We start from the raw sequence: 24,809 nt of genomic DNA, 5'->3' as shown, positions 1-24,809 counted from the left end.
GGGCAGAGCGAAGGTTGCAGGACTGCGGACAGATTCTCTGAGGAGGGGCAGCCTAAGGAGATTCATCTGCGAAGGGTGAGGCTCCCAGGCCCAGGAGGTAGGGCCGGGCCCCTGGGAACTTTGCAGAGGAAGGCAGCCCAGCCCAGGCGGTAGCTGTAAATTGAGGGGGAACCTCTAGGAGGGAACTGACCAGCGAGACCTCCCACCGTGTGAGTCTTCCCTGCCGGATGAAGTTTCCCCACAAGGACGGTAAAACCAGAGACGCAGGCCCAAAAAGGCCTTGCCTCAGCCCGCAGCCTAGTTCCGCTTTGGATGACCATTGGTCAACAAATGGAGGCACCTCTGCCCACTAGCAGGGAATATACCCCACCTGAAGTCCACCACTCCTAGAGAGGCAGCTTCCTTGTGTTGCACCACATTATCAACTTCCTCCAAGACTTCAGCCTACTGAAGGCTAAGAGGGGATATATAGAGAAATCTTCAGGGACATTGTAAGTCAATAGAGGAAATCTGCAATATCTCAGCGGTCCACTGATACCTGAACAATATGAGAAAACAAGGAAAGAAAATGCTGCAAACAAATCTAGATGTTACATCAATAAAACCCAATGACAGTATGGCAGAAGAAATGACAGAAAAGGAGTTCAGAATGTACATAATTAAAATGATCAGGAAGCAAATGATGAGACTAAAGAGCAAATGCAGGCACTGAATGATGAGATGAAAGAGCAAATGCAGGCATTGAATGATCGCACCAATCGACAGTTAAAAGAGCAAATACAGGAAGCAAAAGATCATTTCATAAAGAGTTAGAGATATTTAAAAAAAACCAAACAGAAATCCTTGACATGAAGGAAACAATAAACCAAATTAGAACTCCATAGAAAGCATATCCAGTAGGATAGAACACCTGGAAGACAGAACCTCAGACAGTGAAGACAAAATATTTAACCTTGAAAACAAAGTTGAACAAACAGAGAAGATGGTAAGAAATCATGAACAGAATCTACAAGAACTATGGGATATCATGAAAAGGCCAAATTTAAGAATTATTGGGATTGAGGAAGGCCTAGAGAAACAAACCAAAGGAATGAACAATCTATTCAATGAAATAATATCAGAAAATTTCCCAAATCTGAAGAATGAAATGGAAAATCAGTTCAAGAGGCTTATAGGACTCCAAATACACAAAATTACAACAGACCCACACCAAGGCACATTATAATGAAAATACCTAACAGACAAAATAAAGACAGAATTTTAAAGGCTGTGAGAGAAAAGAAACAAATTACATTCAGGGGGAAACCAATACGGATATCAGCAGATTTTTTCGATCCAGACACTAAAAGCTAGAAGGGCCTGGAACAACATTTTTCAAGCCCTGAAAGAAAATGGATGCAAACCAAGAATCTTATACCCAGCAAAACTTACCTTCAAATTTGACAATGAAATAAAATCCTTCCATGATAAACAAAAGCTAAAAGAATTTACAAAAAGAAAGCCAGCATTACAGAACATTCTCAGCAAAATATTCCATGAGGAAGAGATGAAAAACAAAGAAGCAAATCAGCAAAGGGAGGAATTATCCTAAAGGAATTGTCAAATAAAGGAGGAGCCAAGTTGTGTCAAACAAATAAATAAATAAAATTTAAAAAATGAACCAAATGACCGGGAAACCAAATCATATCTCAATAATAACCCTGAATGTTAATGGCCTGAATACATCAATCAAAAGACATAGACTGGCAGATTGGATTAAAAAGAAAGATCCAACAATATGTTGCCTACAAGAGACTCACCTCATAGAAAAAGATACCCATTGACTAAAGGTGAAAGGATGGGGAAAAAACATACCATGCACATGGACACAGAAAAAAGCTGGAGTGTCCATCCTCATTTCAGATAATGTGGACTTCAAGCCAAAGTTAGTCAGAAGGGATAAAGAAGGTCATTTCATACTGCTTAAGGGAAGCATAAATCAGCAAGATATAACAATCATAAACATCTATGCCCCAAACAGTGGCTCATCCATGTATGTCAAACACATCCTTCTCAATTTCAGAAACCAAATAGACCATAACACAATAATACTAGGTGATTTTAACACACCTCTCTCACCACTGGACAGATCTTCCAGACAAAAATTGAACAAAGAAACAATAGATCTCAATAACACAATCAATAATTTAGACCTAACAGACATTCATAGAATATACCATCCAACCAAGAGCGAATACACTTTCTTCTCAGCAGCACATGGATCCTTCTCTAAAATAGACCATATATTATGCCACAAAGCTAATGTTAGCAAATACAAGAAGATAGAGACACTACCATGTATTCTATCAGATCATAATGGATTGAAGTTAGAAATAAATGAAAGAGTAAAACACAGAAACTATTCCAACATCTGGAGATTAAACAATATGCTATTATATGATGAATGGAAAACAGAAGATATTAGGAAGGAAATTAAAAAATTCTTAGAGGTAAACGAGAACAAAGAAACATCATATCAAAATCTCTGGGACACTGTGAAAGCAGTACTTAGAGGGAAATTTATTTCATGGAGCGCATTTAATAAAACAAGTAAAACTCAACAAATAAACGACCTAACACTACAGCTCAAAGCCCTAGAAAAAGAACAGACCAGCACCAAAAGTAGTAGAAGACAGGAAATAGTTAAACTCAGAGCTGAAATCAATGAAATTGAAACAAAAGAAACAATACAAAAAATTGACAAAATAAATAGTTGGTTCTTCGAAAAAATAAACAAAATTGATAAACCTTTAGCCACACTAACAAAGAGAAGACGAGAGAAAACCCAAATTACTAAAATTCGGGATGAAAAAGGAAATATCACAACAGACAGGATTGAAATACAAAACATAATTAGAAGCTATTTTGAAAATCTATACTCCAACAAAATAGAAAATTTCGAAGACATCAACAGGTTTCTAGAGACATGAATTGCCTAAACTGAACGAGGAGGTCATACACAATTTAAATAGAACAATTTCAAGTACTGAAATAGAAGAAGTCATCAAAAGCCTACCAACAAAGAAAAGTCCGGGACCAGATGAGTTCTCAGCCGAGTTCTACAAAACCTTTAAAGAAGAGCTCATTCCAATACTTCTCAAAGTATTTCATAAAATAGAAGAGGAGGGAACCCTCCCAAACTCATTCTATGAAGCCAATATCACACTGATACCTAAACCAGACAGAGACTCATCAAGGAAAGAAAATTTCAGACCAATATCCTTAATGAACATCGACGCAAAAATTCTCAACAAAATTTTAGCAAATCGCATACAAAAACATATTAAAAAGATAGTGCACCATGATCAAGTGGGTTTCATCCCAGGGATGCAAGGTTGGTTCAACATCAGGAAATCAATCAATGTCATTCACCATATCAATAGACTTAAAGTCAAGAATCACATGATTATTTCAATAGATGCAGAAAAAGCATTTGATAAAATACAGCACCCCTTCATGCTCAAAACACTAGAAAAAATAGGGATAGTGGGAACATTCCTTAACATTGTAAAAGGCCATTTATGCTAAGCCCATGGCTAATATCATTCTAAATGGTGAAAAACTGAAAGCATTCCCCCTAAAAACTGGAACAAGGCAGGGATGCCCTCTTTCACCACTTCTATTCAACATCGTTCTTGAGACTCTAGAAAGAGCAATTAGACAAACCAAAGAAATTAAAGGGATATGAATTGGAAAAGAAGAATTCAAACTATCCCTGTTCGCTGATGACATGATTATATATTTAGAGAAACCTGGAAATTCCACCAGAAAACTCTTAGAACTCATAAGTGAATTCAGTAAGTAGCAGGTTACAAGATCAATGCTCATAAATCCAACGCATTTTTATACATAAGTGATGAATCTTCAGAAAGAGAAATTAGGACAACTACCCCATTCACAATAGCCTTGAAAAAAATAAAATACTTGGAATCAATCTCAAAAAGAGGTGAAAGACCTCTACAATGAGAACTACAGAGCACTAAAGAAAGAAATTAAAGAACACCTTAGAAGATGGAAAGATCTTCCATGTTCTTGGATAGGAAGAATTAATATTGTCAAAATGGCCATACTGCCTAAAGTGCTATACAAATTCAATGCAATTCCAATTAAAATCCCAATGACAGAAATAGAGCAAGCAATTATGAAATTCATCTGGAAGAATAATAAACCCAGAATAGCTAAAGCAATCCTTAGCAGGAAGAGTGAAACAGGGGGTATTGCAATACCAGATCTTCAACTCTACTACAAAGCAATAGTAACAGAAACGGCATGGTATTGGTACCAAAAATAGAAAGGTAGATCAATGGTACAGAATAGAGGACAAACCCAAATCAATACAATTTTCTCATACTAGACAAAGGGGCCAAAAATATGCAATGGAGAAAAGATAGCCTCTTCAACCAATGGTACTGGGAGAATTGGAAATCCATATGCAACAGAATGAAACTAAACCCATATCTCTCACCATGCACGAAACTAAACTCAAAATGGATTAAGGACCTCGGAATCAGACCAGAAATTCTGCAGATTATAGAAGAAAAAGTAGGTCCAGATCTTCAACATGTCGGCTTGGGACCAGACTTCCTTAACAGGACTCCCATAGCACAAGAAATAAAAGCAAGAATCAATAACTGGGATAGATTCAAACTAAAAAGCTTTCTCTCAGCAAAGGAAACTATCAGCAATGTGAAGAAAGAGCCTACAGAGTGAGAGAATATCTTTGCCAATCATACTTCAGATAGAGCACTAATCTCCAGAATCTATAAAGAACTAAAAACACTCTACTCCAAGAATTCAAATAATCCAGTCGACAAATGGGCTAAGGAAACGAATGGACACTTCACAGAAGAAGATCTGCAAGCAATCAGCAAACATATGGAAAAATGTTCAACATCTCTAGTAATAAGAGAAATGCAAATCAAAACAACCCTAAGATTCCATCTCATCCCAATTAGAATGGCGATTATCAAGAATAGGAACAACAACAGGTGTTGGCGAGGATGTGGGGAGAAAGGTACACTCATACATTGCTGGTGGGGCTGCAAATTAGTGCAGCCACTCTGGAAAGCAGTGTGGAGATTCCTTAGAAAAGTTGGAATGGACACTCCATTGGACCCAACTATCCCACTCCTTGGCCTATACCCAAAAGACTTAAATCAGCATACTACAGAGATACAGCCACATCAATGTTCATAGCTGCTCAATTCACAATAGCTAGACTGTGGAACCAACCTAGATGCCCTTCAATTGATGAGTGGATAAAGAAACTGTGATATATATATATATATATATATATATATATATATAATGGGATATTACTCAGCCATAAAGAATGATAAAATTATGGCATTTGCAGGCAAATGGATGAAATTGGAGAATATCATGCTAAGTGAGATAAGCCAATCTCAAAAAGCCAAAGGATGAATGATATCGCTAATAAGTGGATGATGACACATAATCGGGGGCAGGGAAGGGTCAGTGTTAGGGTTAGGGAATTATAGTTATAGTCAGTGTTATGGTCAGTGTTATAGTTAGGGTTGGGGGGGCAAGTATGGAGGAAGGAAGCACTGTATAGATGGGAAAGAGGGGTGGGAGGGGTGGGGGGAAGGGAAAAAATAACAGAATGAATCAAACAACATTACTCTATGTAAATTTATTATTACACAAATGGCATGCCTTTTCGCCATGTACAAACAGAGAAACAACATGTATCCCTTTTGTTTACAATAAAATTTAAAAAAAGATAATGTAGAGTAAAAAAGAATTACCTTCTACTACCTAAAACAATTTTAGAAGATGTTAGAGAATTAAAACCACGGTTTAGAACTAAGATTGATTTCTGCAACAATATGATTTTATGCACACACACACACACACACACACACAAGATAACAGTGACTGAGAATTGTATAGGTACAATGGAATAAGTGTGTGTTAATTGGGTAAATGAGAAAATGATGATTATAACAAAACAGTAGGGGCCTAGTCATACTATTAAAGGGGGAGGATTACTGGAAAGAATGTAGTTATAGATACAAGAAGTATTTTTTCTAGAAAGAAATGTCAACAGAGAAAGAATATCTTTTAAAAAGTCATTCTAGTGCTGAGAAAACTGGATATCCACATGGAGAAGTATAAAATTAGATATTCACCTCACACACTACACAAAAATCAACTCAAAATGGATTAAAGATTAAACATGAAAAATAAAACTATAAAAGTAGCAGAATTAAACAGAAGGGAAAATCTCTAAGACATTGGTCTGGGCAGTGATTATTTTAGACATGATCAAAAAAACATAAGCAACAAAAGCAAAAATAGACAAACAGGATTATAACAAACTAAAAAGCAAAGGAAATAACAGAGTGAAGAAACGACCTACAAAACAGAAGAAAATATTTGCCAACTAGATATCTGACAAAGGATGAATATCCAGGATATATAAGACTCTGGAAGAACTTAACAACAATAAAATAAGTAATCCAATATAAAATGTGCAAATGGTCTGAATAGACCCTCCTCAAAAGAGGAAATACAAATGACCACAGGTATATTTAAAAATCGTTTAATGTCACTAATAAGGTAAATGCAAATTAAAAATTACAATTATTACCTCACACCTGTTATCAAAAAGGTGAAAGGGAAGTGTTGGCAAGGATATGGAGAAAAGGAAACCCTTATAAACTGTTGATAGGATTGTAGGACTAATACAACACAGAATTTCCTCAAAAAATTTAAAAAGAACTACCATATGATCCAGTAATTCCACTAGTAGGGACGCATACAAAGGAAATGGAATTAGTTTATTGAAGAGATTTCTTCATTTCTATGTTCATTATAGCACTATTCACAATAGCCAAGATAGAGAATCAGCCTAATTTCTATCAACAGATTGATACATAAAGAAAATGTGGTACATATATACAGTGGAGGGCTCTTGAGTCTTAAAAACAAAGGGATCAGGTCATTTGCAACAACTGGATGAACCTGGAGCACATTGTGTTAAGGGATGTGAGCGAGGAACAGAAGGAAGAAATACTGTCTGGTCTCACTTACACGTGGAATCCAAACAAGTCAAACATGGAAGCAGCGACCAGAGACTGGGTGCGGAGAAGGTTTGGGAGATTTGGGCCAGGTCACTCAAAATCTTAGATAAGAGGAAGAAGTTAAATCTACTATGTACTATAGTAATTATATAACAATACAATGTATACTTGAATATTGCCAAGAGTAGATTTTAAGTGTTCTTGCCACAAAAAAAAAAAAAGTCTGTGAGGTAATGCAAATGATAACTAGCTTGATTTAGCCAATCCACATGTATATGTATATCAAAACATCATGCTGTATACCATAAACATACACAAGGTTTACTTAACAATTAAATAAAACAACTCATTCAAGCAATTAACAAAAATCTTGGAACAAAAGGAATTACAGTAAAATTGAGTATTTAAAGGCTTCTAGGCTGAGCTTACTATTAGTTTCATGCACAAGATTTACTGTTCTTTCAGTAGCAGGGAAGGTCAACTTGGTTAGTCATTCCAGGAAATCTTGTGGGATTGCTTTTAGAAGACTGCAGCACCGTGTACCTAAGTAAGATAAAACAGAAACCAGGTATGAAGCCAAAGATATCAAAAGATGCCATTGAAACTTATAAACCTAATGTGGATCAAAGGAAGAATACGTGAGTCTTTTTAAAAGAGGGAGAAAAGAATTTATTAATTCATTCCATTCATTCATTCATTCACTCAGTAAAAGCATTTATCTGCTTTTGTATGCCTAGGCACTGTTCTAAGTTCTTGGCAGACTTAAAGGAACCAGAAACAAAAATCCCTGCCAAGCAGCAGCACATATGTTCTTATAGAATGAAACATAAAATAGCAATAAAAAGGTAAATTATATAGCATATTAGAAAAAGATTAAATACTACAGAGTAATAAAGCAGAGTGATGGTGATTGGAGATGTGGAGGCATCATGGTTTACTTTTAAGTGACAAAATCTAAAAACTCAATTTCTGTGATCTGTAACATTCTCAGAAAGGTGCACATTAGTATATTAAGAAAGAAGTCAGTGGAAGCAGGCACGTGGGGCCTGCTCAGTCTGATTTTTAACTACTCAATAATTCACTTTCAGTTCAAAGCAGGTGTCATAGCAGAAAGTAAGTTGCAGAATTCCGGTAGGAGAAACGCTCTAATAAAATCTGTGATGTTTCCCATTAATTGAATCCCTAACACCTGTTCCTTTTATTTACCTTACTTTTGTTTTTCACTTTGGTAAATACTATTTCTCCACTATTTTAAAGACAAAATAATTGAACATATGTGCAGTTTTACTTATAAAACATTTATATTTCTCATCAGTGTTAATGAAGGCATAATTGTCTATGTCTATATGCCTGAGAGAACAGGAATAACTTATTTAACTACCACAGATGAATATGTGTAGCTCATCTGTTTAAGAAGAGGCTAAAGAGAACCAAGCTGGGTGAGCAGGGCCCCTGGTGGCCCCACGGTCTTGCTAGGCGAAATGAGTTTGGCTGGGGGCCGGGGCCCCCCAGGAAGACCCAGGGAACAGGCTTTCTGGGCTTCTGGAGGCAAAGGAAGAAGAAGGGTTCTACCACATGACTTGCAGAGGTTCACCAAGGAATCTGGAGATGATGAGTGTCAAGGGGACCAGTCAGACACAGAGGACGAGGTGGACTCTGACTTTGACACTGATGATGGGGATGAACCAGCCAGTGATGGAGAAACAGAAGAGCCAAGAAGGAAGCGCCGAGTAGTCACTAAAGCCTATAAGGAGCCTCTAGAGAGCTTGAGACCTTGAAAGGTCAGTACCCCAGCTGGTAGCTCTCAAAAGGCCCGAGAAGAGAAGGCACTACTGTCCCTAGAACTACAGGACGATGGCTCTGACAGCTGGAAATCCGAGCATCAATCTACAGCTGAACACCCTCCACAAACATTTCTTCAGGTACAGGAGAGGCAGGGCCAGTCCCGGCGGTGAAAGGGGCCCCACTGTGAGAGACCACTGACCCAAGAAGAACCTCTCAGGGAAGCCAAGGTCACAGGAGAGCTCAACTTGCGTTCACTGGAGACACATGAGCGACTTGAGGCTGACAAAAAGAAGCAGGTTCACGAGAAATGGAAGTGCCCAGGGCCCATGATCACCTCTCATTCAATGACAGTGCCGCTTGTTGGGGAGCTGGGCCCCGAGGAAGAGAATGTGGAGGTAGAAGGACTTGATCCTGCTCCCATGGCTTCTGCATTGACTCCCCATGCTGGGGCTGCACCTGTGGTACCACCTGCTCACTGCTCACATGCCTTCTTCACATTTAGTGATGATGCGACATTTGAGGAATAGTTCCCCCAAGGTCAACCCCCAAAAGTCAGTGTTCGGGAGATCTGCCCAGTGACCCATCCTCCAGCTCGATTCGTGACCCTGCTACAGACATACCCTGTGCCACTGCTTGAAACTTCAAGACCATCCGTAAGACCTACAGAAGCACATCGCTGCCCATGGACGGCGTCCTACTGCTCAGCCCTGGCCCTGGTCCCCCACCTCCTGAGCCCCTCCCTGGCTCTGGGCCCCGAGCCTTATGCCAGAAAATTATCATCAAAGGAAGAGATGTTTAGTTCTTAGAAACTTCTGTCCTGCCGGGACATGGGCTCTTGACCTTCCCTCTCTACTTCACCCCCTTATATCTCTGATCTTTGCCCGCTCCTCTTCTATGTCTTCCCCCTTCTTTGCCCCTGGTTCCTACTCATTTTGTTAGTTTTTTTTTAATCCAATAAAATGGAAAGATTCTTAAAAAAAAAAAGAGTCTAAAGAATTATAAAGGAATTTACTAGCTTAGGGATAGGATAGGAACCTTGCATCTTTTGCTTAGCTCTTTTAATTTAATAAATGATGTTACTGCTCTAATAGTTCTACTAGAGGTCATTGTTAATGATACTTAATTTCAAGACCATATAGAAACTTCATAGATAATTTCAAGACCATATAGATACTTCTGCCTCCTTTGCCCTTGAAAGATCATTACAATTAGGAAGACAATATATTATTATTAAACTACAATAGTAATGGTTTAAGGAGCTTTGTGCTCTTTACTAGTTACGACCTCACTTGACCCTCAGAATAATGTTATGATGTCAGAAACATTCACTGGAAACAGGCTTACAGAGGTTACTTGCCAAAGGCACCATGTGTTGGGCTGAGATGAATTCTACAAACATCTGAGCTATTTCTGTTTAAGTGGCATGGTTTTGTTGTCAAAACTGAGACAGAATTGAATAGGACTGACCAAATCTAGATACTGTTATTATCTAGGTGAGCACATCATTTAATGACTAAGCACCTCTCCTCTTGCTCCACTTGCTCTTCCTGTTTCTCTTCCCCGGCCATGGGCTCGGCTCACCTCCTGTCACCTTTCCTTTTCATCTTTGGGATAGGGACTGAACTATTATAATCTCACCAGTATGTAACGAGAATATCAACTGGCTTGTTTAATGTTACGTTCACTTAGTCTATGAACTTTAAATTTTTTAAAAAGTGAAACAATATCTCATATAATAATTGTTAATAAGTCATGATTTTTAATATGAAAAAACTCAAACTGGATATTATAAAATGAATATTTCAAAGCCAGTTTTTTTTTTTACTATTTTGTATATAATTTATGAATCAAGCTAAAAATCTTAGAATTCAACCTTGTGAAATGTTTAGTCTCAATACTCATTATTACAGAAGTAGAACTATTAAATGCTGGGTCATATTAGTCTTTACTATAAATTAATGAATCTCTGGAACATTGACTGCCATAGGCTTTGCCTCAGGTTTCTTTTTCCAACTTGTTCATTGACTAGATGTACAAAAGAATAACCTATTGCATTTTGTTTTATGAAAGTGACAATAAAAAATGACTAGAAATCCCAAGTGTGTGTTTTATTGGTGTTCAAAAATTTTATTTTGAAATTGTTTTGCACTGTACCAAGAGATGGTAAGCAAGCTACTTGGATATTAAATAATGAGATGAAATTTAGCATTACCACAGGAGTGTCCCACCTGGTGATCAAGTGAAAAGCATCCTATTATTTACAGAGTATCTTTAAAGATTGAAGTAACTTCCCAGTTAAGGAGATTTACCGTCTCATTCTAGAATTTTACAGGTTCATTAGGATATTCTTCCTTATTGGTCAAATGGCTTACTACTTTTGGATTTGAGGATTTTCTACCTGATTTGCTTTTTAACTGGAAAAAAGGCAAAGCAAGTCTTATGCTGAATCCCACAGCATCTTATCCACTCAAGGACATTGATCCTGAAATGACCTCGTTTCTCCTGCGCCAGTGTTCCCTTCAGTAACACAATGTGCTGTGTTGTTAAATCCAGTGGTTAGTTCTCAGCCTTCATATACCTCAAGAGAGTAAATGCCCGCTCTTCTTTTAGCTTCAAGGACACCATACTTGCTCAGTTTCCCCAAAGCTACTCCTTTCAGTTCCTCTTACTTGTTCTGTCCTCTCCCTTTACTAAAAATCAAAATGCCAGCGCTCAGTCCTTGGGTATCTTTCCTTCTCCTTTCACATGTCTCCCCTTACTGATTATATCTACTTTCTTGATTTTAATTTTCATTCATCTGCCAGTGGTTTCTTCATAGTATTTCCAGCTGGAACTCTGGCCTTATTTGGCCTTTCAATTTGGATGGCTAATAGACTTGCAGACTTAAACTGTTCCCAACCGAGCCTCTTGTATCAACTCTCTCCTCCAAACCTACATACTCTTTGTGAAATCTCTGTTATTTCATACAGTAGTAAGTCCATCCTTCTAAAGGCTCAGGCTGAAACTTTGGCGTTCCCCTTGCTCCTCTTTTTCTGAATCCCCCATTCAAATTTTTAGAACATTCATATGTTTGATTTTCAAAATACAGCCAAAATTTGACTATTTTTGGCTACTTTCCCTGCTACAACCTGGATCCAGTCAACATCATCACTACTTGGACTATCACAATCTTTCCCTCTGGATTTCCCTGTTTCTACCTTTATCAACTTTCAATATGTTTCTACAGAACAGCCATGGTTCTGTTAAAATACAAGTCACATCATGGTCTTGGCAAAACTCATTTAAACAATAATCAAACTTCATATAGTGCTCTTCAAGGTCTATATGATCTGTCCGCACCCTAACTCTCCAGCCTTAGCTTCTCCATCCTTCACTATGCTAAGCCACACCAGCGTCCTCAATATTTCTTGATATGCCAGGCATGCTCCTGCCTTAAAGCAGAGGTTAGAACCCAGAGTCTCTCAGATTCCAAATCCAGGTCTTCAATCCAAATAACCTAATAGAGACTCTGGAAATCCCAATCAGAATATTCTCATAAAAACCTAGTACCTTAACCATATACTAGTTTTTAAGTGCCCTAATCAACACTAGTTTTTAAATGCTCTACTAATAGGAATTGTAAACATGGCACTTAATTTTTTAGGTGAAATGGGGGGGCTTTACGTGGATTTAACACAGGACTTTCAAACAGATTGGAGACTGTAAGGAGGTTGGATATAATTAAAAAAAAAAAAAAGGAAGAGATCCCCACTTCCACTGCTGCCCCAGAGGCACCACAGAGCAAAGGGGAGGAATAAGGGAAGTAAATGAACCCACTTTTTTAGGAGACCTGAGCCATGTCTTGGTATGGAGAGATCAGAGATCAAAGACACTGCCTGACTAAACGGAAAGGCATGCTACACAATATTCTTGTGTAGAAAAGAAGCCACATCTCTCCTGGCTGCCCACAGAAGACAGAGGAAGGAACAATTTTGCATCCTAAGCATGGGGGCCAGCAGCTGGGGAGCCAAGTTCTGTACACCCAAGTTTGACCCAAAATATAGGCCTGGCAAGCCCAGAACAATTATGCAAAGGAGAGAAATTAAAGGGATATGAATATGAAAAGAAGAGCTCAAACTATCCCTACTTGCTGATGACATGATTCTATATGTAGAAACAACAACAAAAAAATTCCACCAGAAAACTTCTAGAGCTCATAAATAAATTCAGCAAGGCAACAGGAAATAAAATTAACAACCATAAATCAATTTTGTTCCTATAAACCAATGGTAAATCAGCTGAAAGAGAAATTAGGAAAATTATCCCATTCACAATAGCATAAAAAGAAAATAAAACACTTGGAATCAATCTAACAAAAGAGTTGAAAGACCTCTACAATGAAAACTACAGAACTCTAAAGAAAGAAATTGAAGAAGACCTCAGAAGATGGAAATATCTCCCATGTTCTAGAATAGGCAGAACAAATACTGCCAAAAGGACTATTCCACCAAAAGTGCTATGCAGATTTAATGCAATTCCTATTAAAATTCCAGTGACATTCTTCATAGAAGTAGGAAAAGCTGTCTTGAAATTCATTTGGAAATACAGGATGCTTAGAATAGCCAAAGCAATCTTTAGCGAGAAAAGTGAAGCAAGATCAAAATGCCAAACCTTAAATTTTACTATGAGCTACAGTACCAAAAACAGCATGGTATTGGCACCAAAACAGACATGAAGATCAATAGAACAAAATAGAAGACATAGAGACAAACCCACATAAATACAATTATACTAGACAAAGGTGCCATAACACACATTGGAGAAAAGATAGCCTTTTCAGCAAACGGTGCTGGGAAAACTGGAAATCCATATGTAGCAGAATTAAACTGAATCCCTATCTCTCCCCCTGCACAAATCTAATCTCAAAGTGAATTAAGGACCTAGGTATTTTACCAGAGACCCTGCACCTACCAGAATAAAATATAGGTCAAATTCTCCATCATGTCAGCTTAGGACCTGACTTCCTCAACAAGCCTCCTAAAGAGCAAGAAATAAAATCACAAATCAATAACTGGGATGGTATTAAACTAAAAAGCTTCTTCACAGCAAAGGAAACAATCAAGAGTGTGAAGAGAGAGCCTAGAGTACTGAAGGAAATTTTCATCACCTGCGTCTCAGAGCATAATTCTCCAAGATATATTAAGAACTCAAAAAACTTAATACAAAAACCACAAATATACCAATCAATAAATGGGTAAATAAACTCAGAACAGACACTTCATAGAAGAAGAAATATGAATTGTCAACAAATATATGAAAAAGTGTTCAACATCATTTGCAATCAGAGCAATGCAAATTAAAACTATGAAGAGATTCCATCTCACTCCAGTCAGAAAGGCAATTATCAAGAATATAAGTAACGATAAATGTTGGTGAGGATGTGGGAAAAAAGGTACACTCATACATTGCTGGTGGGAGTCCAAATGGTGTGACCACTCTGGAAAGCAGCGTGGAGATTCCTCAGAAAACTTGGAAGGGAACCACCATTTGACCCACTCCTTGGCAAATACCCAAAAGACTTAAAATGAGCATACTACAGTGATGTAGTCACATCAATATTCATAGCAGCTCTCTTCACAATAGCTAAGCTATGGATCCAACCTGGGTGCCTGTCAACAGATGAATGGATAAGGAAAATGTGGTTTATATACACAATGGAATATTGCTCAGCCTTAAAGAAGAATGAAATTATGGCATTTGCAGGCAAATGAATGGAGCTGGAGAATATCATACTAAGCAAAATTAAGCAACCCCAAAAAACCAAAGGCCAAAAATGAAGAAAATATTTTGAACTGAATGAAAATGAAAATACATCAAGATTTGTGGAATGTAACTAGAGAATGCTTGGAAATTTATAGCATAAATTTTATGAGTACTCCAATCTTACTGTATTACTTGAAGTCACTAATTAGTGGATAAATTATCCTTGGTTTCTCCAAATAATTCTTCCTATGGTGGAAATTATAGCTACTGAATAAGCATAATATTTAATTTGTAAGATGGTGCTAGAAAGCAATTGATGTGTAGAAATCATATTCTATATTTTGAATTTCTTAATTTTTACATTTAGACTTTTATTAGTTATTATATAATATTCTGACTGCTAAACAGTCAGAATATTGGTTGATTACTTTCTACACTATTTCATAGAAGTTGAATATGAATTTCAGAAAAACTATTTTCTGTTACTAAGTTCATATTATTATCATAAATAACAAATGGCACATCAGTAAATGTTTGATCTAACATTAAACAACAACAAAAAAGAATGAAATTATGGCATTGCTTGTAAATGGATGGAACTGGAGACTATCATGCTCAGTGAAATAAGCCAATCCCCCCAAAACAAAGGCCAAATGTTCTCTCTGTTATGCAGATGCTGCCACACAAGGGTGGGGTGGGGGAGACCAGCAGTTTATTGGATTAGACAAAAGGGAAAGAAGGGAAGTGAGGGGGAATGGGAATAGCAAAGATACTCAAATGAATAGCTTTCCCATGTTCATGTGTGAACACAGGACCAGTAAAACTCCATGTCATATCCAACCACAACTGGATCCTAATTAGAATAAGTTATATTCCATGTATCTATAATATGTCAAAATGTGTTCTACTGTCATGTATATCTAAAAATAATTTTAAAATCCACACCCCAAATTACAGAGGCTTACAATGGTGAAGGAATTTGGGGGCTTTTGTTGTTGCTTAGCAAACAATAAAATAGTCCAAGTTATAAAATAAAAATCAAAATATTGGTTCCTTTTTAAGAGAATATCACAAAAAGACCAAGAAGGGGATTTGTGAATGCTAGTAATGTTATATTTCAAGGTGAGTAGTGATTATAAAAGTGTTTCCAGCTGGGAAGCAGAAAGAAAGAGCAAAAGGGGATAGCAACAAAATATATAATCCCCTAGGCACACCTCGCCTGCCTACAGTTACCACTCAGAAATCCATTCAAATTACTAACACATCAAATGGATTCAGTGATTAGGTCACACCTTTCATAATCTAAACATGTCACCTGCTTTTGTGGACACTTCATATCCAAACATAAACAGATTACATAAATCATTTTAATGTCACAAAAGCCAATTTTTTTGTTTTTATAACCCCATGCGCTATAAACACCAATTTAAACAGTTAGCAATTTCACTTCAGTCACATTAAAAAACTTTATTCCCTTACATCTCTACCCCATTCACTTTCTGTAGTTGTCACAAGTTCATGTCTTTATGTTATATATGTATATGTCCATTAACAGATTTATAGTTATTTTATAAGCTTTTGTCCTATAAACTCTACATGAGAATTAAGTGATTTATATACAATTTGTGTACAACATTACAAATTATAGAATTCTATACATTACCAGGAAACTTTATATTTTTGTTTGGTTTCATGTTACTCTATAGTCCTTCATTTCAGTTTGAAGGACTGTAAACATTTCTTACAAGGCAACTCTAATGGTAATGAGTTCCCTCAGATTTTTATCTGGGAAAGTCAATTTCTTCTTCATTTTCATAGGATAATTTTGCCATATATAGTATTCTTATTTTTTTTTCCTTTCTGCCCTTCAGATATATCATCTTACTTCCTTCCAGTCTACAAGGTTTCTTCAGAGAATTCTGATAATCAGATAGACACTCTGTTGCATGAACAAATTATTTTCTTTGCTGCTTTCAAACTATCTTCATCTATGACATTTTATAATTCAATTATAACGTATCTAAGTGTGACTCTTCTTGGGTTCATTCTTGGAATTTACCGAGCCTATTGAATTTATATGGTCCTTTCTTTTCTTAACTTTGGGAATAGTTTGGTTGTTATTTCTCTATATAAGCTCTCTACGCCTTTGTCTTCTCCTTCTCCTTTTTTGATTCCAATAATGCATATATTGATCTGCCTAATTATGTTCTACAAGTCCCTTAGGGTCCATTCACTTTTATTTATTAAATTTTTCTTTTTTGCTCTTTCAATTTGATAACTTCTAATGACCTGTCTTCAACTTTGCTGATTTTTCTGCTTGATAAAGTCTGCTCTTGAGCCCCTATAATGAATTTTTCAATTCCGTTATTATATTCTTCAATTCCAGAATTTCTGTTTGGTTCTTTGTTTTCTGTCTGTTAACTTTGTAATCTTTTAATAATTTTAATAATCATAATTTTAATTATTTTCCTGATTTTGTTCAATTTTCTATGTTATCCTTTAGGTCACTGGCTATCTTTTTTTATGGTACTGGGAATTGAACCCAAGGGCACTGTACCACTGAACTCATCCTCAGCCCTTTTGCAAATTTTATTTTGAGTCAGGGTCTGTCTGAGTTGCCCAGAATTGCCTCAAACTTGCAATTCTCCTGCCTCAGCTTTCCAAGTTAGCTGATGTTACAGGTATGTGCCACCATGCCTGGCAGTCATTGTGTATCTTTAAGCTAGTTATTTAAAATTCTTATTTGGATAAATCATAGATATCATTTCCTTAGGTTGAATTTCTGGAGATTTATTTCATTTTGTTAATTTATCCATGCTTTCCTATTTCATTGTATGCTTGTGATGTTTTGATAAGATCTGGACACTTGGAAAATAGCCATCTCTTTTTCTTTATAGTCTGAATTCATACAGAAATAGGTCTTCACTAATTAGCCCTAGAGATTCTAGGACCTCTTAAATGTTTTCTTGGTATGCATGTTTTCTGAGTTTGTACATGTGACTTCCCAATTAGAGAGGATTGCCCATTTCTTTTCTTGATCATAAAATCTCTTCCTCCTTTGGGTGCCTCTCTGCACTACTTTGGTCTCCCCAGTGCTGTAGAATGCTATAGAGCTCAGCTTTGTTTTCAAAGCCCCTTAGTGTGGAGGTCTCTCAGCCATGTCTCACATGGATGAGAAAAAGTTGACTGCTGGAGGATGATGTTGCCTGTTTATCCGTCAATTACCCATAAACTTATTTACTCAATAAACACACAAGAGCCATTACTCCTTTTAAATGAGACGTGGTGTGAAGGGGCTGGCCATACCAGCTCTGGCATCTTACAACCTGGAGTAGTCCAACTCTTTCTGATTTATAGACACAGGTAAAGGGGACCAAGCCCAGGAGGAGCTTCTTCTGTCATGGACAGGATAGGGTGGAGTTCAGGGAGCCATTCTCCAGTGCAACTAGACAGGGAACCATCTGATTCTGCTAGATAAGGATGGCTTCCCACATCTCCACTTTCTAAAAATTTTTAAAATGCAAATTATGGACAGTTATTTGAGGTTCTGGATCTTGGTTCTGAGAGCTGCTTTGAGTTCCCGGCTCTTGGTTCTGAGGGTATGGCAATCTGACAGCTCAATAGAGCTAACATGGCCACAATCATTGTGATTAGGTATTTAACTTTGCCTTGTTGTTCAAGCATCCTTTCAGTCTGTTGAATCAGATTCCTCATTTGTTCCCATGATGGCAGGTGGACTGTTTGGTTCACTTGGTTCTTCCTCTTCCATCTCCTCATTGACTTCCTGTTCTCCCTGGAGGTCAGGGCTGATCTCTGTTTCGATCTTCAACAGTTTAAACCTTGGCTCCAGGTCCTTCACATTTGATGGCATGTTCAGGTACTCAAATAGGGCAGAATGCTCCTTCTGAAAAGATACAAGGATGCCCTCTACCCCCACTATTATTGGATCTGGTCCTTTCCATTGTCCTGTTTGTTAATCTTTCCACCACTAGACCCAATGGACCTGTCATAGCAGAAGACATATGTCTCTCAGCTACTGTGTAACCTACAGAATCACAATTTAAAAGGTTTAAAACAAATAAAGCATGATTAAGGTTATTTTGCGGTCTTATCTCCCCCTTTTTGTTTTTGTAATTATAGCTTAATAGATGATTGAGCTTGTTCTACAATGGCTTGACCTTGAGGATTATAAGGAATACCTGTTTTGTGTTCAAACAAAATTGGTGGCAAAACTGTTGAAAAGAAGAACTAGTATAAGCTGGAGCATTATCAGGTTTGATGTGTAATGGACAGACTAATACTGCAAAAGCAGGTAGGCAATGAGAAATAACATGTTGAATATTCTCTCTTTTGTAGCCTCCAGTTTTTATTTATTGTAGTGGCTAATACAAGTGTACATCTTAAGTTACACTTAATATTATTTCTTTTTTAAATGCCTGAGAATGGCTATGTATTTGTTTTAATGGTTTTCCTAAGTGTTCAAGACCAAGCTGGTTGAATTGATCTGTTCCTGTCTCCTATGACTCAGCTAAGTTCCCACAGGGATCACTTGTGGGGAACATGAGAGCAGCTTCTTAGCTCCTTTAGTGCCATTCACTAGGTAGGGTCTCCTTGATGAGGTGGCTTCCCTTAGAAGCATCAGGAATGGCTCTCTTATCTAATGACCCTCCTCTGCAGCAGGTGCACTGATTGGCTTTTCATCCTCTAGAAGTCTCATCCATATCCCTGATTGGGAGGTTGTGTGGCCCATGGATACAAAGTTCCTTAGAGAACTTCTCTTGTTCCGTGGATTCAGGCTGACTCTTAAGGCAAGAGCCAAATACTTGTTTTCTTGGTCCCTTTATTTTAGTCTCCATCTCTAAGTTTGATCTTACACATCCAATAAGCCATCCTCTTCAGTCATAAAGTAAGAGTACTAAACTTTACCTTCAATGTCTATAACTTTATAGTTATTTACTACCTTTTATTTAATTGGGGTCTATATTATCTGTCCTATAGGTGATGCCTTATTAGCTCAAATTAATTTAAATCGTTTGTTCTTGAAGCAGTACTTCTACAAAACATTAATCAGGCAACAGTTAGAGCAGTTACAAGGAAAATATGAAATGGAATTAACAACAGTAAAAACATATTTACTTTGTGTAATAGCTTGGCTGAGTTATACATTATAGCCCCTGTTTGTAATCACAATAATTTACAACAACAAAAAATCTTTTGATTATAACTTTAAATAAGTTGAAGTCTGGCATATTTTGGAGCCATTCTAACATGCAGTAAGATGGGAGGCAGAGCCTTATTTCAGGTAAGGTGGGGCTTTCCACAAATCCTAAGTGTTCTAGTTCTGAAGCTGATCCCTGCCTCCTCTTTAAACATCATTTTACAAAGTTTACATACATTGTTTCCTGAGCCTACATGAGCATCATCCAACACAGTATGACATTACATCTAAAACATGATCCAAGGACAGGCTGAGACAGCTTTTAACTTTCCTTTCATGTAGCAAAGTGGCAAAATGCTTTCATGTTTCATGATATTAATCTTTATGTAAATCAGGTTCTAACTTTTAGAAATACATTTACATTTTTATCCCTGTGGTGAAGGTAACATAAAATTTTACATATATCCTATTGACAACAGGGCCTATTATAGAACGTTAAATGATATAAATAAATCCCCAATAAGATTCACTATTCTTATAGATTTAAAGTTTTAAAGTTACCATTACAGACAAATTTAGTTTGGAGAAGAGCAGCTTGATAAATTTTCTGCTTTAAAGACTTGTATACCTGGAAGATATGAACATATTTAATATTAACCAAGTTTAGCTTTTAAACAAAATATTTACACTTTGTTACATAGTATAATACTCTAACAGTTGTTGTTTAACCATAATTGTACAAACTCTAATTTTTAAGACTAATTGTTCTAAAGATAAAACTTAACAGACTCAATGTTAAGAGTAAATTAGTGTTTTAAAGAAATCTTTGTTATTTTAACATATGGATTAAACTTTGGTTTATATCAGTACATTAGTATTTGACCTTAGAAAAAAATTTAAATAGCTTTAACTGATTGTCTCACATACATATAACCAACTTAGTTACACACAAACTGGTTGAAATTTGCCATTTATAGTCACACAGACTTTCTCAGCACTTATTTAGACTCTCATATATTTTATCACACAAAGACTTCCCTACCCAGAAATAATTTTTCCTTCTACTAAATTTATTTCCATACCTAAAACCTTTTATTTTTCTCTTTCCTAGCTGTTGACCCATTTTTGTTCACATTGTGAAACAACTCTTATGAAATTTTTGATTTTAGATAAAGTACTGCATTTTGATGAGATGAAATATTTTATGTTATTTATAGTATTCTAACTGAAACACAGTTGAAACTTTTGGATCCCTTTGTATATAGAATTGTACCTGTTAGGATTTAACTCTTTGTAATGTTGTTTTTAGTGATGACACAAAGCAAATTTAAACCCTTTTTATTTACTGATCTACAAAAACACCAATAATGTTTAAGTATGTTACCCCATGGAATTAAAGGAGTTAAGAGTACTCTATGTTATTTAACAGTTAGCATTTTAAGTTTTGTAAATTAATCAGATGTCTCTAGCAAACACATTTGAGTAATCCCATACATGACAAATCTAATTTACTTATTTTACTGTAAAATCCAAGATATGTATTCAAATAGTATTTGCCATCTATTTCCCATTGAAGAAAAGCTCTAGAAACAATTGATATTAGCCATTTTATAGAGAGCAACATTGTATTAGTTTGACCACGTAGAGAGTTTTGTGTTATTTTAATGACATTTTACTTTCATTTGTTTACCCAAATTAAATTGAACCTTAAAATCACATAAATTAAAGGTATCTGGATCCATTTTCAAATTTTAATTCATGAGCACTCATTTTATATCAATTTTGATATGTACATGATATTTGGACGCACATATATAGACAGACAACATGATATCAGACAACATGATATACACATAACAGAAAAGCAAAGGCCTTGTAGTTTTTTTGTTTTGTTTTGTTTTGTTTTTGGTGCAGGGAATCAAACCCAGGGCCTTGTGCTTACAAGGCAAACACTTTACTGACTAAGCTATCTCCCCAGCCCCCCTTGTAGTTTTTATAGGTGAATCTCCATTGCAGTGTAACAGATGTTCAAACTGAAGGTGAATAAAAAATAGGACTGATCAAAAAAAGTCATGAGCTCAAAAAATATAGAATTCAAGGGAAAAAAGAAGTTCTGGAAAAATGATATGGCCAGTAATTATTTTAGTAAAGCATCATACAATTTACTTTTTAGTTTAGATTACTTGGAGTCCCCTCCCCTTTATTTTTACTGGGTTTGAGACTGGTCTCCTACTGAGCCTCCAGTCTTCTCCATTTACAATCAATGTAAGCCATCACTGAGATCTGCAAGGAGCTAAGAGAGAGACAACTGGTTCCAGCAAAAACTTGATGCTGAGGGAATTTTAACCATTTCTTATTTTTCAGACAGGTTTGGATGTCAAAGAATATTCTGAGACCTTAATTTTCCACTACTTTTGAGAATGAAGCTAGTACGCTAAGCTCCTTACTGAGATATGCCATTGGCTATTGACCTGGTTCATCCATGACTGACTATCCAGTGATTTGGTGTAAATATTTTTAGAGTTATTTTCCTCTCAGTGACAAACAGGTTAAATCTTCTTCCTTAGGTAAGCTAAAAACAGGGGCTTGAAGTAAGGCTACTTTTTGATATTTTATAAAACTTTAGTATGTTTTGGTTCTCACATCAGGGCAGTTGCTCTGTGGGGTACAGTTTTTTAAGGAGACTGTAAATGGGCTTAGCTAATTCCCCATACCCTGGAATCCTGCAGTATCCAGTTGTCCCTAGGAAGCCTCTGAATTGCCTTATGGTCTGGGGCAGAGGATATTGTCCTATGGTGGTTATTTTTCCTGGCCTACCTTGTGGGTTCCTTGAGACAGTTGCAATTCTAAGTACTGAACCTGTTAATGGCATAATTAAGCTTTTTGAAATCTTATAATCCCTATCAGCTGATTTTCGGAGCTCTGAAATAGCCTTGATATTTCTCCTATGTGGTAACACATAGAGGATATCATCTACATATTGGAGAACAATTACAGATGTTTTATGTCTGAAATTTGTTACATCCTTACCTGAGGCTTGTCTGAATAGGTGAGGGCTATCTTCAAGTCCTTGAGGCAACACTGTCCAGGTTAGTTGAGATCCACTATCTGGTTCCTCAAAGGCAAACAGATACTGCAATTAAAGTCTAGGGTACATAGAAAAAGGCATCTTTTTAATCTAATATAGTAAACCGCACAGCTGCTGAAATTTCAGATAACAAAGTACCTGGATTAAGAACTACAGTGTAGAGGGAAATTACTGGTTCATTAATTATTCTAAGGTTTTGTACTAGGCAGTTGACTTTTGAACTCTTAATTGGGTGAATTGCATGGGCTGTTGCAAGGCATTAAAAGTTTCTGTCATTTGAGGTTTGGAATGACCTTTAATAAGCCCTTTTTCTTGTCTTTATGTTCCCTTTCTTTCTTTTCCTCTTGATCTCTATTATTAAAAAAAATGGAAGATGCAAACTGGAGGAGATCATCTAGGGTTGATCAGGGCCTTATGCCAATTTTGTAATTTCCTCTAAATGTTTCGGGCTGACTGAATGATCTAGAATACCAAGAAGTGAGCACACCCTACATCTCCCATAGGTTAGGGTTCCCTTTGTTCTGTTCCCTCCCCCTTTATGTCTCTCCTTCCTGCTTCCCCAACTAGGCCCAGGAGTTGCCAGTGACATGGCACAAAAGGTGAGAAGCTGATGGCAGGGGAAAGGGCCAAATGGAGAGTCAGGTAGGGGCCCAGGAGAGATTAATTAGCAATTACCTGCCTGCAACATTTTGGGAGGGGTAGTTAGGCAGGTAAATTTGGTGATCAAAAGGGCTCTGGAAACACTGATGTTTCAGTCTCCCAGGGGCATTCTCCAACTTCCCAGACTCTGATGGCCTCCATTCCTTGAATTGACCAGATTCTCTATTCTACACTAACTGTCTGTCCTTGATTCTGGCTTCAACTAGAGCAGAACAGTTCAAATGCAAATTTCAGAGGTCCTGTGCTAACTCATCTTCCTTTGACTTTGTTCTCCAGTCCTCTGAATAGAGATTTTGTCCCCAGCCTTCAGTATCTCTTTGTCCATGGGGTACTGCTTCACTTCTCAAAACTTTTTAAATATGTTCCCAGAAGATAATGAGATCCTTGAGGATGAATATTTCTGACTCTTAGATTTGAAATTCATAGTAGTATTTCTAAGTCCTGTGATTAAACCTCCCCAAATCCATAAATCAACATCTTGGTTCAAATAAAATCAAGTTTCTATTGCACTCCAAACTCTCCAAACTGTCTCTACATTTTCAATTGTGCTCCTAGGCATTTTTTTTTTTTTAATTGCTACAGCCTGTGCCATTGTGCTTCCAATTTCCTACTATTTCTCTTTTCATCTTGGTGCCTGGCCCTGAGGGTCTCTGCCTGAGCAGCAGTGTTCTTTAGTAGGCTTTCCCATCCTCCCTACCCAGGAGCAGGATCTATGCTGTTTCTGGAGGGCTGGAAGCTATGGAGGGAACACACATATTTAAACTAGGAAACTCGACAAGTAATTTCCCCTTCTTAAGTTAGAGATTTTCTCTGAATTCCTGATTAGGATCTTTTCCTCCCAGTGATACCGCCATTTACCGGTGACGAGTTCTGCTCCTTCTAATGTTGAAGATTGAACACTAGAGAAGCACGCCAAGGCAAGCGTATTAAGCAGGTTTTATAGCAGGGAGAAGGGGGCCATGGCTGATGTTCAAAAGTCCCAAGAAGTGAGCACACCCTACATCTTTTATAGGTTAAATTCTCTTTTGTTCTCCAGTTCTCTCCCCCCCTTATCTCTCCTTCCTGCCTACGTGACTAGGCCTGGTTTTGCATTAAGTGAAAAGCCATGGGCAGGGGGAGGGCCAAGGTGATTCAGGCAGGTAAGGGCCCAGGGGACATTAATTAGCAGCTCCTTGTTTGCAGTTCTTGATAAAGGCAGGTAAATTTGGTAATCAATGGGCTCCGGAGATCCTTGACATTCCATTCTTCCAGGGGCAGTCTCCAACTTCCAGAGGCAGATGATTTTATGGCC

General features: G+C 37.1%; 2 protein-coding genes and 1 pseudogene across 9 annotated transcripts in view; 1 reads left to right on the top strand and 2 right to left on the bottom strand.

Annotated features, from left to right (window-relative positions):
• The window catches only part of LOC306641184 (uncharacterized protein), a 204,142-nt gene that overhangs the window by 53,129 nt on the left and 126,204 nt on the right, over window positions 1-24,809 (bottom strand). The window lies entirely within an intron of this gene.
• The window catches only part of LOC306641943 (uncharacterized protein), a gene marked incomplete at its 5' end in the record, with an annotated part of 437,033 nt that continues 419,047 nt past the window's right edge, over window positions 6,824-24,809 (bottom strand). Inside the window, one exon of the mRNA XM_079107277.1 lies at window positions 6,824-7,628. The remainder of the gene's footprint in view (window positions 7,629-24,809) is intronic.
• Window positions 7,892-9,547, top strand: LOC306641207 (vacuolar protein sorting-associated protein 72 homolog; annotated as a pseudogene). Its single transcript has one exon. The product of its transcript is annotated as a vacuolar protein sorting-associated protein 72 homolog (transcript).

Source organism: Sciurus vulgaris (genome assembly GCF_902686455.1).
Source record: "Sciurus vulgaris genome assembly, chromosome: 12".
NCBI lineage: Eukaryota > Metazoa > Chordata > Mammalia > Rodentia > Sciuridae > Sciurus > Sciurus vulgaris.
This window is presented reverse-complemented; position numbering and strand designations above follow the sequence as displayed.